Raw genomic sequence first — 15660 nt, 5'->3', positions numbered from 1 at the left:
CAAGATTTCTCATCAAGGTGAAAAGTTATCTTATGAGTTATGATGGAGCGTGGGGGTGAATTTAGCACTGAATATTGGAGGCAGGGTTGTATTAGAACTGCACATCAAGTGCTTTGCACACACCTGACAGGCTGACCACGAAGTTGTGCGTCACATGTTTGGGGCGGGTGAGTGTGACATAACCAATTTATTCTTCACCGGAGTTCAAGGGTTGCCGCTTCCAAAAGCTGAGTCTACTACAACTGCAGCCACATGCAGTAACTGCAGCTTACAACATTCAATAGAATAGCACTTTAGATTTGCCTAAAGCCATAATCGTCGTAAACACTTATCGAATTAAGACATACATGTCATGCTGACAGACAAGGATGTTATGTTTTTAAAGTTTTATTCAAAACAAAGTCACTGAATCAAAGGAAGGAAGCAGGAGAGAGTGGTCCTATGGCTGTTAGCGATCTTATCAAAGGTGCATAAGGTAAACATCGGATGTTAGCGATCTTACACACAGTTCGTTCAGGAGAACATCAGAAGGTGAATAATCTCAGACAAAGTTAAGTAAACACCATAATAGTTCTATCACTTCTCTTATTCAGTTGCTTAAGGATCCGAAAGCACAAAGGATACATCCAAGGAAAAAGAGGAGTTAAAGAAGGAGCGAAGGAGAAGAAAACCATCCAACTTCGATTACGGTCGATGAATGAGAGAATGAGGTGGGTAGTGTCCAGTGATTGAGGGTACAGCTGCAAGTGATAAGAATGCTGATGATGGTTCATGGGATTGGTGAGAGGTGGTTAGTGATGGAGAGCGGTGATTGGAGCTGCAGGAATGAGCCGAGGGTGTGACAATATGGACTATTCCAATTTCAGTCGCATTATTAAAGTGCAGTACAGACATGTAAACATTCATTCATTTTCTTTCTCAGCTTAGTCCCTATACTAATCTGAGCTGCTTTTTGAATGTTACATTCATGATTCCCAATTACATGTTATAGCACATAGATCAGTAACATCATTGTGTCACCAGCCTAATGTTTACTCCGCAGTTTGTGTCTGTGGTCCTTTAAGATAATCAAAAATCCATGTTTACGTAGTAGACTCGTAATCAGAGTATTGTCTTGATCATATTAAAAGAGTCAGAGTTTTGATGTCCATGTAAATGTACTCAGATAATGTGTCAGATGATGTCACAAGCTGTCAAAGACAGTACATTCCTCACCTTTAGGTAAATTCTATGAGCCCTCACATTTCTTAAGTTTGACGTGTTTCTCCCTTACAAGCAACTTTTGTAAAACATCGGCTGCATGTTGGTGTGTCAGAATCCTTGCTTGTAAAATATAGCCATACTTTAGAATGCTTAGTTTAAACAAATTAGATGAACGCAATCATGCGTGTTGATGAAGTGAGTCGCTCGTCGCATGTGTCGTACTGCGCGCTTTGCCTTCTATAAGACACATTAACAAACGCCTGGCATCGCTAACATCCGTATCCCTCAAAGCTGTTTAGAATTAAACATTTAGAGAAGGTGTGACACAACACTTACTCATGTGTGCCTTTAATGCACCCCTTTGTGCTTCTTAAGGGCTTCACACAGCTGATGCGCAGCTCAGACCCGTGGCACGGCGCGCACATGACAATTGATAGTATCACACACCAGACGTGCACAATCGCATATTATTTAAATTGAAACTATTCAGATGGCGCTCTGTGGCATGGCAGACATATGAACAGTCATGAGTTGTGCCTGGGTGCCGCGGAGAGCCGCTGAATTGCGAATTCATGGCGCTGTGCGTCGCTGAGTGGCACTTCTGGTGTGTGACCTGCTTTACGTTCTTGTTTCAGCACCGAAATTCATATGCTGATTTGATCCTATGCAAAATGGCACCAGGTTTCGGTACCCTACCCTAATGATTACATATTTTTATTTTTCAAGTTCAATTTGTGGGTTCTCGTGTGAAATTTCACAGGGAAGAAGAAGTAGAATTAATAGCTAAATATTTTGGAGTGTTTACATGTCATTTATGGCACAGTTCATTAAAATAAATGTAAAATAACATTCATTACAAGTTGATTTAAAAATGCACCTGAATTGTTTTACATTTTGAGATTTTTCTTTAGTTGATTAAAAAACAATTTTCCATTAATATATTAGCAAAATATTTAGCAGTGTTTGCATGTCATTTACTGCATAGAATTTATTAAAATAGAAGTAAAATATCATTCATTACAAGTTGATTTAAAAAAGCACCTGAATAGTTTTGCATTTTGTGATTTTTATTTTTTTCTCAGTTAAATAAAATATTTTCCATTCATGTATTTCGTCATTGAAGGTTTTTTTTTTTTTTTTTTAAAAACTGTAAAAATCTTGACTCGTCTTGTTTTTGTGAACCTAATCTCATGTCTCGTCTTATCTGGTCAAGGAAGCGTCTCATCACACCCCTACTAGAGAGCATTTGACTGGTCAAGCTTTGAGGAGAAACTGAAGTATGAGGTGACATGAATAAAACTGTTGATCCATTTAGGCAGTAGTGAAAAATTGCAAGTTTTAAATGTGAATTTTGTCACCGTTTTTGAGCATAATAGCTAATAGATATCCTAATAACTAACAATACTGATACTAACATCTAAAAACTTAAAACATAGCTCACACTTTCAATGCTTTTTTCAAGACCTGAGGTTAATTATCCTTTGTTACATTCTAAATGGTTATTAAAGTCAAGTACAATTATATAACAGCTCAAATTAGATAGGCAGTATCTGAGGGGTTAGCTGTGATGTTACAGACATGAAAATCTAAAAATAGAATCTTGTCACAGATCACAGTCGCTACTGTTTGGAGAAAAACTCAGATCAGATTAAAGTGGAACACACTATACATTCAGATCTTGAATTGATACTAATTTTGTGAATATATTTAGAGATTTAAACACAATTTAGATGATTAAAGTCTTTTTTTTAAATTAGCTGAAACAACCTCTCAGCAATCATATATTGTAGATATGCTTGAAATTTTTTTCATTTTCTTCTTTGAATCACAAAGATTTTTTAAATATATGATCCTTACTGTAACCAGTCTGACGTGAAACTCATTCAAGTCATTATAGTCTTCTCCTTTTGTATTTTTATTTGTTCTTCAAAGCAGGAACAATCTTTTATCTTTATATAACAACACATTATGGAAAAACGGTCAAAAACTGTATCACTCCATCTCTTTATTTCTTTACAACTTGGATATGGCGTAATCCAGGGGCAATGGGAAGGAAAGTAAGAACGATTCCGAGGGCCCACGTCGTTTTGCGACCCCCAAAGATACAATTAGAGGCCCACCAGAACAATAGTTCAAACTCAGTTACTCTGGCAACTTATGCTGGGAAACGTTCGAGGTTACAGAAGTAACCCTTCGTTCCCCGAGGGGGGCAACGGAAGTGCTATACAGTGGATTTGATCTTGGGAAAATCCACGTATGGGAGGATTCGGTTCAGAAGCCGCTTGTCTGAAAGAGTATTGAACGGGCCAATGAATGCAATGAATTGGCAGCGTAAGCTTGCACAGGTGTGCTTCATTGCCAATTATCCCAGCATATAAGCACACCTGGAGCAAGCAAACGCCATCCTTTTAAGCTGAAGAGACTTTCAAACAGCTAAGGGACAGTCATTATGGCGACGGAGTATAGCACTTCCGTTCCCCTCCTCGGGGAACGAAAGGGTTACTTCTGTAACCTCAAACGTTCCCCTTTGGTTGGGGAACTTCAGTGCTATACAGTGGATTTGATCTTGGGAAAATCCACGTATGTGAGAACTATGGAAAATGCCATAATGACTGCACCTTACCAACGCCCCCGATGAGGGGATAGTCAAGCAAGCGGGATGCACCCACATCATGGGAGGCGCGGTCCTCCAACGTGTCCCTGGCCCTAATTTATCCTACTTCAACAGAAGTTTTAGATATATTTTTTGGGAGTCGTGAGCGTCTAGATAATTCTAGAAAATACGACAGTACGTTGGGAAGCATGCAATCCCGATAGGGAGGACGCTGCGGAGGCCATCCGCTACACAAGGGGGGGAAGATGGCAGAATTTACATATGGACTAGCCCTAAGAAGGGGGAGTACGCATAGAAAAACAAGTGGTTAGCGAAGAGGGAAGACACGGGTCCACCCAGGGGGGGGACTTAACCGTGGCAGAATAAGCATATGGGATCACCTAGTGGGGATCACGCATAGCAGGCACCTATACCCAAAATGCGGGCAGACCTACAACGTAGTGGGCCAGCAGGTGACTCCTCCGCTGAGTCAGTGCTGGGGGCCACGGAGGAATCTGCAGGGCTCACCTGACGGGCAACTTTACTGACAGATAAAAAGGCGCATGTACCTCCGTGTTAGGGAGAATGGCGCAGCAAGCGTGTTTCAACACCCTACCGAGTTGTTTCCTCAATCACCAAAGGGTTACCTAATACCCTTGAGGAAACCGGCTCCACTCGCAGATTGAAAAACTTTGCAAATGTGTTGGGTGTCGCCCAGCCCGCAGCTCTACAAATGTCTGTTAGAGATGCGCCACGCCCAAGAGGATGCAATGCTCCGAGTGGAGTGTGCACGCACTCCTGGGGGACACGGCTCAGCTCTGCTCTAATAGCGAGTGAAATGGTATCCACAATCCAGTGGGAAAATCTTTGTTTCGATACGGCACTTCCCTGCTCCCGACCGCCATAACAGACAAAGAGCTGCTCAGATGATCTGTTCTGAGTATGGTCCACTTAAATGCGCAGGGCGCGAACAGGACAAAGTAAGGAAAGGGCTGGGTCTGCCTCCTCCAGGGGCAGCGCTTGCAGGTTCACTACCTAATCTCTAAAGGGGGTGGTAGGAATCTTGGGCACATAACCCAGACGGGGTCTTAGGATAACGTGAGAGTAGTCTGGCCCGAATTCCAAGCACGAGTCACTGACCGAAAATGCCTCCAGGTCCCCGACCCTCTTGATGGAGGCCAACGCGATCAGCAGAGCTGTCTTCAGGGACAGAAATCTTAGAGATACTAAATCGAGTGGCTCAAAGGGATCTGCGCGCAAACTTGTAAGAACAAGGGCGAGATCCCAAGAGGGCATAAGAGGGGGGCGGGATGGATTAATTCGCCTAGCACCCCTGAGGAACCGGATGATAAGGTTGTGCTTTCCCACGGTGCCGCCAGCTACCGCGTTATGACAAGCGGAGATGGCAGCCACGTAAACCTTGAGAGTGGAGGGCGACAGCCTGCTGTCCAGCTTCTCTTGGAGGAAAGAGAGCACAATACTGGCAATTTCGGGGGTCTTCTCTGCGAAAGACGCACCATTCAGTGAATAGAGTCCACTTCAGGGTGTAGGCACGCCTCGTGGAGGGGGCTCTAGCCTGAGTGATGGTATTAACCACTGCACTTGGTAGGTTACCTAAGTCTTCCTCGCGTCTAAGGACCACGTGGAGGTTCCAAAGATTGGGGCGAGGGTGCCAGATGGTGCCCTGTCCCTGAGAGAGTAGGTCCTCTCTCAAAGAGATCTGCCAGGGGAGGGCCGTCGCGAGGAGGGAGAGCTCTGATATCCAGGTCCGGTTGGGCCAGAGGGGCGCAACTAGCAGAACCTGTTCCTCGTCCTCCCTGACCTTGCACAGAAACTGCGCGAGCAGGCTCACTGGGGGAAACGCATAGTTGCGCATGCCCCAAGGCCAGCTGTGGCCAGTGCTGAGAAATGCGGCGAGAGAGCATACCCCCCGTGTGGTTGATATATGCCGCCGCCGTACTGTCCGTCCTGACCAGCACGTGTTGCCGCTCCAGCACCGGTAAAAAGTGGTGGAGAGCGAGGAACACTGCCAACAGCTCTAGGCGATTGATATGCCAATGCAACATGGCACCCTTCCACAGGCCCGCAGCTGCATGCCCGCGACACACGGCCCCCCAACCCGTGTTGGAAGCATCTGTTGAACAACAACATGGCTGGACGCCTGTCCTAGAGGCACACCGGCCTGTAGGAACGAGGGGTCGTTCCTAGGGCTGAGGGCGCGGCGACACAGCGCAGTAACAGAGACTCTGTGTGTGCCCGCGTGCCATGCGGGTCTTGGGACTCGATCGTGAAGCCAGTGCTGGAGTGGTCTCATATGGAACAATCTGAGTGGCGTGATGGCGGCTGCGGATGCCATATGCCCCAGGAGCCTCTGAAAGAACTTCAGTGGGACCACTAGTTTGCTGTCGAGCTCTCTCAGACAGCTCAGCAACAGGCGAGCGCGTTCCTCAGAGAGGTGCGCTACCATGGTGACCAAGTCCAGCTCCATCCCGAGAAAAGAGATCCTCAGCACGGGGCCGAGTTTGCTCTTTTCTCGGTTGACCTGAAGCCCCAATAGGCGGAGATGCCAAAGCACCTTGTCTTTGTGCATAATCAATTGCTCATAATCAATCAGCCAGTCGTTGAGATAATTGAGTATGCGGATGCCCGCGAGCTGAAGGGGCGCTAAGGCACCCTCCGCGAGTTTGAGAAGACCCGCGGAGACAGAGAGAGCCCGAAGGGGAGGACCTTGTATTGCCACGCTCAAACCTTCGAACGCTAACCGCAGAAACTGGCGGTGGTGTGGAAAATGGAGACATGGAGTACGCGTCCTTCAGGTCTATGGCTGCAAACCAATCCCGAGGACGAACGCATTGAAGAATGCGCCTCTGCGTGAGCATTCTGAACGGCAGCTTGTGCAGACAGCGGTTCAAAACGTGCAGAAGGACTGGTCGTGACCCACCGCTCTTTTAGGGTACGATGAAGTATGGGCTGAAAAACCCACTCTCCATCTCGGTTGGAGGAACTGGCTCGATTGCACCCTTCGCCAGCGGGGCAGCAATCTCCTCTCGCAAGACAGGGGCGGACAGGGGGTTGACCCTGATGAAATACACGCCCGTGAACTTGGGGGGCCGTTTCGCGAACTGAATCGCGAGTCTGATTGTGCTTATGAACCACCGCGAGGGGCTGGCCCGCGCTAAACAGGCAGGCAGAGCCCCCGCTAATGGAGTCATCACTACAATCGCTGACGTACCAGCGGTGGGGTAGCGCGGAGTGGGTGTGCTGATCCGAGAAGCGCGAGGGTCCCGCGGAAGAGCTGGAGGAGAGCGATTTGCTCTGGCTCCCCACCCTGACTCCGGAGAGGGGGCTAGAGGGCTGAGGGAAAGGAGACCGTCCCCCCAGTACTCTAGAGCCCCTGGCGAAGCACGTAGAACCTGCGAGCCGGAAGGCAGCGCGTCCCGGACAGGCAAGGTTCATGCTGTCACTTCCGGGGAAGGGAAAAAGTGCTCTTTCAATGATGTTTTCATGGCAGTAAAAAGTGCCGTTGGAAATGGGGCCCCGCCCTCCAGCGGGGAAAGAGCAAGTTCCCTCTTCTCCAGATGGCCTGTCTCAGGGATGCTTCGCGGTCCATTGCCGGACTTAGCGGCGTTCTGGGCAGGGAGGGCTGCCTGCTTCCGAGGTGCTCAACGCGCTCGCTTTGCCAGAGGCATGTGCGGGGGCGGTGCAGCTCTCGTAGGCAGGCGCCTTTGGCGAGGAGCAGGTATGAATGGCACGGCGGACGGAGCGGGCTTACGGGCTTACGGGGATAAGACATCACTCATCAGACTGCTCTCTCACCGCCTCGAATTCCTGGGTGAATTCACAGACGGTGTCGCCGAACATGCCAGCTTGGGATATGGGGAAGTCAAGAAAGCAAACTTTGTCGACTTCGCACATATCAGCCGGGGGTGGCGCTCCTGGATCACTAGTGTGGACATCGTCCTCCCCAACGCACATGCAGCGGACTTAGTAGTCCGAAGAGCTTAGTCGGCGGCGGTGCGAAGCTCATGAGCCTGGGTTGGACCCACCCTCGTGCAGCTCGGCCAGCGTCTGCGCTTGGTAGTGCTGGTAGGTGGCTATCGCATGCAAGGCGGAAGCAGCCTGGCCCGCAGCCTTGTAAGCTCTAGCTCCGAGGGAGGCAGATAACTTACAGGCTTTGGATGGGAGACGAGGCGGACCCTGCCAAGAAGAGGCGCCGCGCGGATTAACCACGATCGCGCACTCAACCTGAGGAATCGCTACATACCCCCTGGCTGTTCCACCGTCAAGAGTGGTGAGGGTGGAGGGACACGCAGCATGAGCAGAAAAAAAAGTGCCCTTCAAGACTGCATGAGCCTACTGTGAACCTAGGGGAAGTAGGGGATGCCCCTCTAGTTGGTCTGGCCGCGGAGCTGGGGGATAAACCATCTCCAACCCATGGCCAAAGCAGCCCGGGAAACCATGGCTAACATGTCCGTTTCAGGATCCGTTTTGACAGCGCTCACCTGCCCGGAGGGGGCGAGCGGGTCTGGATCATCATCGGACAATGAAAGCCCACCCTCCGATGCCGCAGTGGACGTCTGGTCTCCGGTGTCATCGAGCGTAAGGGCTACCATCTGTTAGATGGATCGCTTCCCCCGCCCGAAGCTTGGATGGAGCGCTTGGAGGAGCGGGAAGTCAGCGGGCCCGTATCTCTCGCTGAAACCCTCAGATCTGCCCGAGTGCCCGCTGCAGAGCAGGGGACAACTGGGGTGGTTCGCCCTTTTGCAAAGGCTAGCCGCGATCTTTACTGCGCAACAGTCATGGCATCGCAATGACAACATGAACTGCCCGCAAGCAGCACATTAACATGCTGGACCACCCAGGCATGCAACGCAGTGCCTGTGCCCATCATCCGAGGACAGGAAACCACCGCGTCCAGAAACGCACAGTCGGAGCGCCGTCCTGAAAAGGACGTGCTGCACGACTGTGTTGCTCTTTCTGTGAAGTTTGCAACTTTATACGCACCGCTCTGGAGGACCGGACCCATAGAACGCCAGGCAAGGGAGAAACCAAGCTCGACCGTCTGCCGCTGCGTGTACACACTCTGGACCGGGAGAATGCTCTCGTTCGCTCGGAATCGCTGGATCACAGCAGGAGGAACCCTCATCGACTCGATCAGAAAGTCTCTGAAGCGAAAAGGATGGCGTTTGCTCGCTCCAGGTGTGCTTATATGCTGGGATAATTGGCAATGAAGCACACCTGTGCAAGCCTACGCTGCCAATTCATTGCATTCATTGGCCAGTTCAATACTCTTTCAGACAAGCGGCTTTTGAACCGAATCCTCCCATATGTGGATTTTCCCAAGATCAAATCCACTGTATAGCACTTCCGTTCCCCAACCGAAGGGGACCTAGCCTGATCCAGCGAAGGTTAACTTTCAGGCTAAGTCTTAAGTTCAAGCAAGGTAATATTAACATTCACCTGCTGTAATTTGATGCCATTTTAATTCACTTAATCTCTGAATAATGATTATACCGTTACAGTCACTTAATAGTATATATATATATATATATATATATATATATATATATATATATATATATATATATATATATATATATATATATATATTGTTACGAGTGAGAAACTCACGCAGCCCTCTCCAGACCACCAGAGCACTCACATGAGTACTGCCACATACACAAACTACATTACCCAACAGCCAACTGACAAGTAACTGATTTTAAACTTTCTTCACCCATCAGTCCATGCAAAGTCTTGTTTTGCTTTGCGGAAATTTCTAAGCGTTTATCCTGGTTTGATTATCCCGTTTGTACTTCTGCCTGAACCCAACATCTGATTGTTTGCCGCCTGCCTCGACACCTAGCCTGCCTTCCTTACTTTGTCTTTTAGCCGCCTGCCCCGACATTAGCCTGCTCTCTGATTCCCGACTCTTAGCCGCCTGCCCCGACATTAGCCTGCCTTTTGATACTCTGTATCTGCTGCTTCCTTCTAATAAAACTGCAAATGGATCGAGAGGGTGCTCGCTGCAGAGCCATTTGAGCAGAGCTGAGCTCCAGCGAGGGGGAGCATGAGCTCTCGCTCTGCCTCCTGTAAGCTGTTTTAATGCGTACACCAACCCCACCCCTAACCCTACCCCCAGTGACATCACTCGTAGAAGAAGTGCAAAAAAGGTGGAGCTCAAGCTCAAGCTCCCCCTCGCTGGAGCTCAGCTCGCCCAAATGGCTCTGCAGCGAGCACCACTTGAATGGATCCTCTATCTCCAGAGTCTTCGTCATATATATATATATATATATATATATATATATATATATATATATATATATATATATATATATACCAAACATCTTTAATACATATTAAAGGGCACCTATGGTGAAAAATCTACTTTTAAAGCAGCTATAATACAGACACTTCAAACAGCCATAATAAATACTCTGATGGGTGTTTTGAGCTGAAACTTTACAGACACATTCTGAGGACACAAAAGACTTGAAATATGAAAAAGGGATAACCTATGTGCCCTTTAAACAACAAAATATATAAACCACAACATTTAAATTTTATATTTTATATATTTTTTTGTATTTGTTGAATTTTTTTTCTGTTTATTGAAATTTTATTTAATATTTTCCCTCAGCATATTAATTTGAGTGTATTAATTTTTGGAATGTGATCTTTAGCTTATTTTTTGTATTAGTTCACATAGATTTTATTGTAAAGCATCTTGTAGGAAATAGTTATTTAAAAGAGCCACGGGAAACACAGGTGTCAAAGGCAAAGCAGCAATTTGCAGCGGACTGGCAAGCAAATAATAATCCCGCCGCTTGTGCATGCACAGCTCTTCGTACCCATCATTTTAACCTTAGTGTGCTGACGTTAAGCACATTTTGAATGTTACAGGGAGCCTGCAATGCATTAACTTCTTTCTTGCAAGCAACAATTGGCAGTAGGCTAAGCGCGCACTTTTCTTGCGCATGCATCTCACTCGCTGTGAACAGCTGTGTATCATTACAGAGCTCTTTCAGTTCTCGTTGTCATCTCACACAACATAATCGATGCACCTGCGCTCGATCTTCAGGGTTTTACGACAGTATGTTAATGAGCAGTTATATAGTTATATATTATTTAAACTAAACTCAGATTAGTTATATCTCCAACCTGCTGTTATGGAACCAATTCAAGCGTGGATGTTCAGTTTGGCTCATTGAAGTCAGGTTTTTGACATTAATCCCCGCTTTTAAAACCACTTTTATGAAACAGCCTGCTGGACCCATTACATTGGACTCGACACTTGTTAACACTCGCTCTAATGGGTTTGTGTGGCTCTCAGCCCCGCCCACACCTGTCAGTACCACCAAGCCGACCAATAACAGTGCTTGCGCTATGTGTAGTTGTCACGTGTTGTTACATTTTTGAGAAGTGGACGTCATCGATGGCCAGGACGAGCGCTATGCGTGCATGCGCAGGCTGCGCCGGAGCACACACATGCACTTGAGCAGAAGTATAAATCTGCCTTAAGCCCTCGACACCCACAAAATGTTTTCATAAGAACATAATCATCAGAGTACATACAATGACAATATAAACATTTGTTTAATTGTAAACAGTATTAATTCAATAAATAAATAAATAACCGTACATAACATTCTGAAATTTGCATAATGATATAGCTCTAACAATAACATTGGATCTCCAGATTTTTCAAAAGAAAAAAAAAACACTGATATTTGTCAAAATATCTTCTATTGTCTTCTGCAGTAGAAAGAATGGCATATAAGTAGAAAAAATAAATGTCAGAAGTTTTATTTTCATTAATGTTGTTCGCTTGCTTGTACAGCAACTCTGCGCAAGTACCAATCAAGGCTCTGATTTTCTTTTCTAAGAAAAGGTAAAATATGTGAAGATTTTCTTGTGCAAACCTTTCGTATCAAATGAAAATCCTGTAATTTGGAGCTTCAGAAAAACAAGTTGTACTTGTGATGTACTGTACTTGCCAATCCAAATGGCTTCTGGAAAATGAGTCCAATCTTTGCGCTGGCTTAAAAGGTTTCTCGATGCAACCCTTTTCTATTTTCAACTGCTTACTGCGTGACTTGCGTGGCAGGCATAAAGTGAGTTGCACATCCAGTAATGAGCATTCTGAATCTGATAAGAGTCCCCGAATTACAGGTTTCGATGTGTGCAAGCTTGGATTTCATCTTGCCATCTTTATTCATGTTCATTTGTTGGGGCTGGTGTGCACTTATTTCTGTTTCAGAACAGAGTGTGTCATCAGATATTCATACAGAATTTGAGAATCCATATGAGTGTGTAATATTGTACATTATTACATGGATTGTAGACAAAATGTTATCTTGTTTTTTTGTTAGTTAATAACACTGATAATAATATATTGATGTTTTTTGGGCTGGTTCACTGGCAAATTTTAGTCTGTCATTTTAATAAATATGACATTACATCGGATTTGCTGATTTAGATTGACTTAATTGGCCGTAGTGGATGGGTGTGTGTGTGTGTGTGTGTGTAAATGCGAGAGTGTATCGGTGTTTGCCAGTACTGGGTTGTAGCTGGAAGGGCATTTGCTGGGTAAAACATATGCTGGAATAGTTGGCGGTTCATTCTGCTGTAGCGACCCCTGATAAATAAGGGACTAATCCGAAGGAAAATAAATGTTTATGACAGATTTATGACAAGTTTTGTTATCTTGGTACTGTCATGACAAAGACAAAAACAGATTGTGATGTATTTGTTTGTCAAGTTGTCATAAACAATAAAATGTCATAAATAAGCAATTGACACTTGATGACAGTTGTTATAAGCATGCATAAAATCTCATTAACATTCATGACACGTGTAATGTCATAATTACAATAGATTAATGAGTCTTCACTCCTTTACATAAAGTGTTACTGTTTAGAGTTCACGCCATGTTCTCTCCTGTCTATTGTCTAGCCACTGCCTTTTTGTTATTCAATTACGTATCATTTTGTTCGCCCGCCCTTCTAATCAGATTATTGATTTGCTCTTCTTATTTATTCTCCCAGTGTTCATTGTCCTGTGCCACTATTGTTTTTCTGTGGTGTGAGTTTGTCTTCCAGTCAATCTTAAGTCAAGTCAGTTATTATTAAAAATTGTTTGTTTACACAATTGGGTGCTTGCTTCCTCAGTTGATTTATTTATAAACAAAGAGACTGTCTATGAATAATCCCAAGATCACTGGCACAAACAATTCATTCAAATACAGATTCATTCAGTAAAACAACACAGCAGTGTAGATCTGGAGATCAATAAATGGTCCGATCTGGCTTTGTTCTGAACTATTTTCATTGGCAAAAAAGATGTCTGAATCCATACATCTCTGCAAAGACTCAAATAACATTAATAAAGTCATCTTGAATGACAAAGAAAGCATTTTTGCAGGACTCCCAGAGATAATCAAGATTCTTTGGATTTATCTTCAACGCCTCCTCCTTCATTTTACCCCAGACATGCTCAATAATGTTCATATAATCTCAATAATCTCATATCTAGAGACTTGGCTGCCCAATCCTGGAACACCTTGACCTTCTTTGCTTCTTGGGTCCATGCGGGTTCCAATAGGTCCTCTGCAGTGTTTGTGATGATTTGGATGCATCTCAACAGATGATTCATTGGAAAAAATCTACCTTCTGTCACATCCAAGTGATCAACTAGAAATCAAGTAATTATTTTTTGCTCTTAAAACTTGGATCGATGACAAGACCTTTGTCAGGTAGTGTAATTGAAAGTATGTATCTTGCACTTGAGTGAATAAAACTATTAATAATTATTGATATACATCTATCTAGATTTAATCGTGTTTATATAAGGTAATTTCCTTACCTCCAATTATGAATACCCCCATATGTCATACATAACTTATTTTTGCATTTAAAACTAGGCCTTTTACTGCAGAGCTGTATTCAAATCAAATGCTATTACAAAAGTTCAGAGCATTTATGAGATTAAAATATGATATTATTAATAGCTAGCATTTTCATATTCAAATTAGAATGGGTCCCATCAGTCTCTATTATACTCAGTTTCTATGAGCTTGAAAAATATTCAGACACTCGCTTTGTTTTTCTAGCATAGCAAATGTAGTGAGGTTATTAGAATGAATAACTGTAGCAAAGCCCTTGAAATGTGATCTGATTTTTTTTTAACCATACCATAAATTATGGCAGTGCTAATAAAATGTATATATGTAATAAAATAAGAAAAAAATAATAAAAAAGGCCAGAGGCAGCTCATAAGTTACATTCTATCATTTAAATAGTTCCATTCAAATATTCAACCCAATTCTTCTGAATTTTAACTATATTTAGGCTTACTTCCAAAAACAAGGGAGCTGCCCGTCTGTCTGCTGCCTACACGAGCATCTGCATTCGAACTGAACAACTCTCCTACAACTCGCCCACACAGCACAAAAAATAGCACTCTTCAAACAAGCTGCACAAGAGACTTGAATCACAGCAGGTTTCAGTTGACTTGATGGTTAGCATGCTACTAAGCTAAAAATGTTTTTTTTTTTTTAATGTAGACTAGGTTTTCTAACATAGCTTTAGTTATATTCCTATGCAAATTTGGCTTGTTGAGCTTGTGTATTACATCAACAGCCACAAAATGTTTTCCTGTATAATCCTTAATTGAATTCCCCAGGCTTTGTTTTAAACATTTCCAGTGTTTTAAAAGCCATTCATAGGAAAGTTTAGTCTAAAAACAAACATCAAAATGACAAGGCTTACAGCATTGATGCAAAAAACACACCCTTATCAAAAAAAATCTTAAGGATTACAGTTGGATTTTTTATAGGGTTCCAATTAGAATTTTGATCATATTTTGGAACCATATAATTCTATTAGGAGTTTTCTTATAGTATTATTTTATAGGACAAGATATAACAATCCTTCTGCATAATTTTCTACAGTATTTTAATGGGATCAAAGTATATCTTAAATATACTTAATTTATAAGCATTCACCTGTTCATTGTATCTATTACGAACCAATAGTTCTGACTATATTACATAAGTCTAAATGCCTAAAAGGATTTTAAAATCATATGGGACAAAGTGAAATTCCATTAAAATATTTAGAATGTCCATTAGAGTATTAGGAATTTATTAAGATCCTTCAGGATAGAAAAAAATAATTTAAAAATATTTTTGACAAGGTCAAATTAAGCCTATTATTGTCACAGATGGAGGACAGAGACCAGGGGCCTCATGTACAAAGACTCGAGATGAATTTTTACTAAAAGATTGCGTACGCACAAAGCTGTAAATTGGTCCTGGCAATTGTTTATTTTGTATAATTATAATATTTCCTATCCTGTTTCTCTTATGTTTATAATCTTTAGCTGTCAATATAATAGTTTGTGTCTTTGGAAGAAAGAATTAATAAAGACAGAGAATGTGTAACATGTCAAAAGACGGTTTATGTGCACGTAACCCCACCGGTCCGAGCAGGGCACGAGCGGGCAAAACCGGCATGTGAGACAAATGCTCTAAAGAGGAGGCTAAAGACTGCAGAACAACTTCTGTCGCTGGATCCGAGGACTGTGTCAGGGTTCTGCCACTCCGGTATTGTAAATTCTTGTTTTGGTGGCAGAGTCCGGACACAAGCTCTGTCTAGTCCTGTCCGGTTGTGCTCGGGTCAAGTTTTCTTAAATAATAATAATTATCCTGTGTTTGCATTTGAGTCCTCGCTCCCTCATCCTTCCCGAACCATGACAGTACGAACTGGCCAACAGAGGACTCAGCAAACAGGATGAGCATTATTATCCTTCTACCCACCACAGCAGAGGAGAGACAGAGGTGCCTTCAGGGGCTGGTGTCGGCC

The sequence above is a fragment of the Danio rerio genome, chromosome 15 (genome assembly GCF_049306965.1).
Source record: "Danio rerio strain Tuebingen ecotype United States chromosome 15, GRCz12tu, whole genome shotgun sequence".
Classification (NCBI taxonomy): Eukaryota; Metazoa; Chordata; class Actinopteri; order Cypriniformes; family Danionidae; genus Danio; species Danio rerio.
This window is presented reverse-complemented; position numbering follows the sequence as displayed.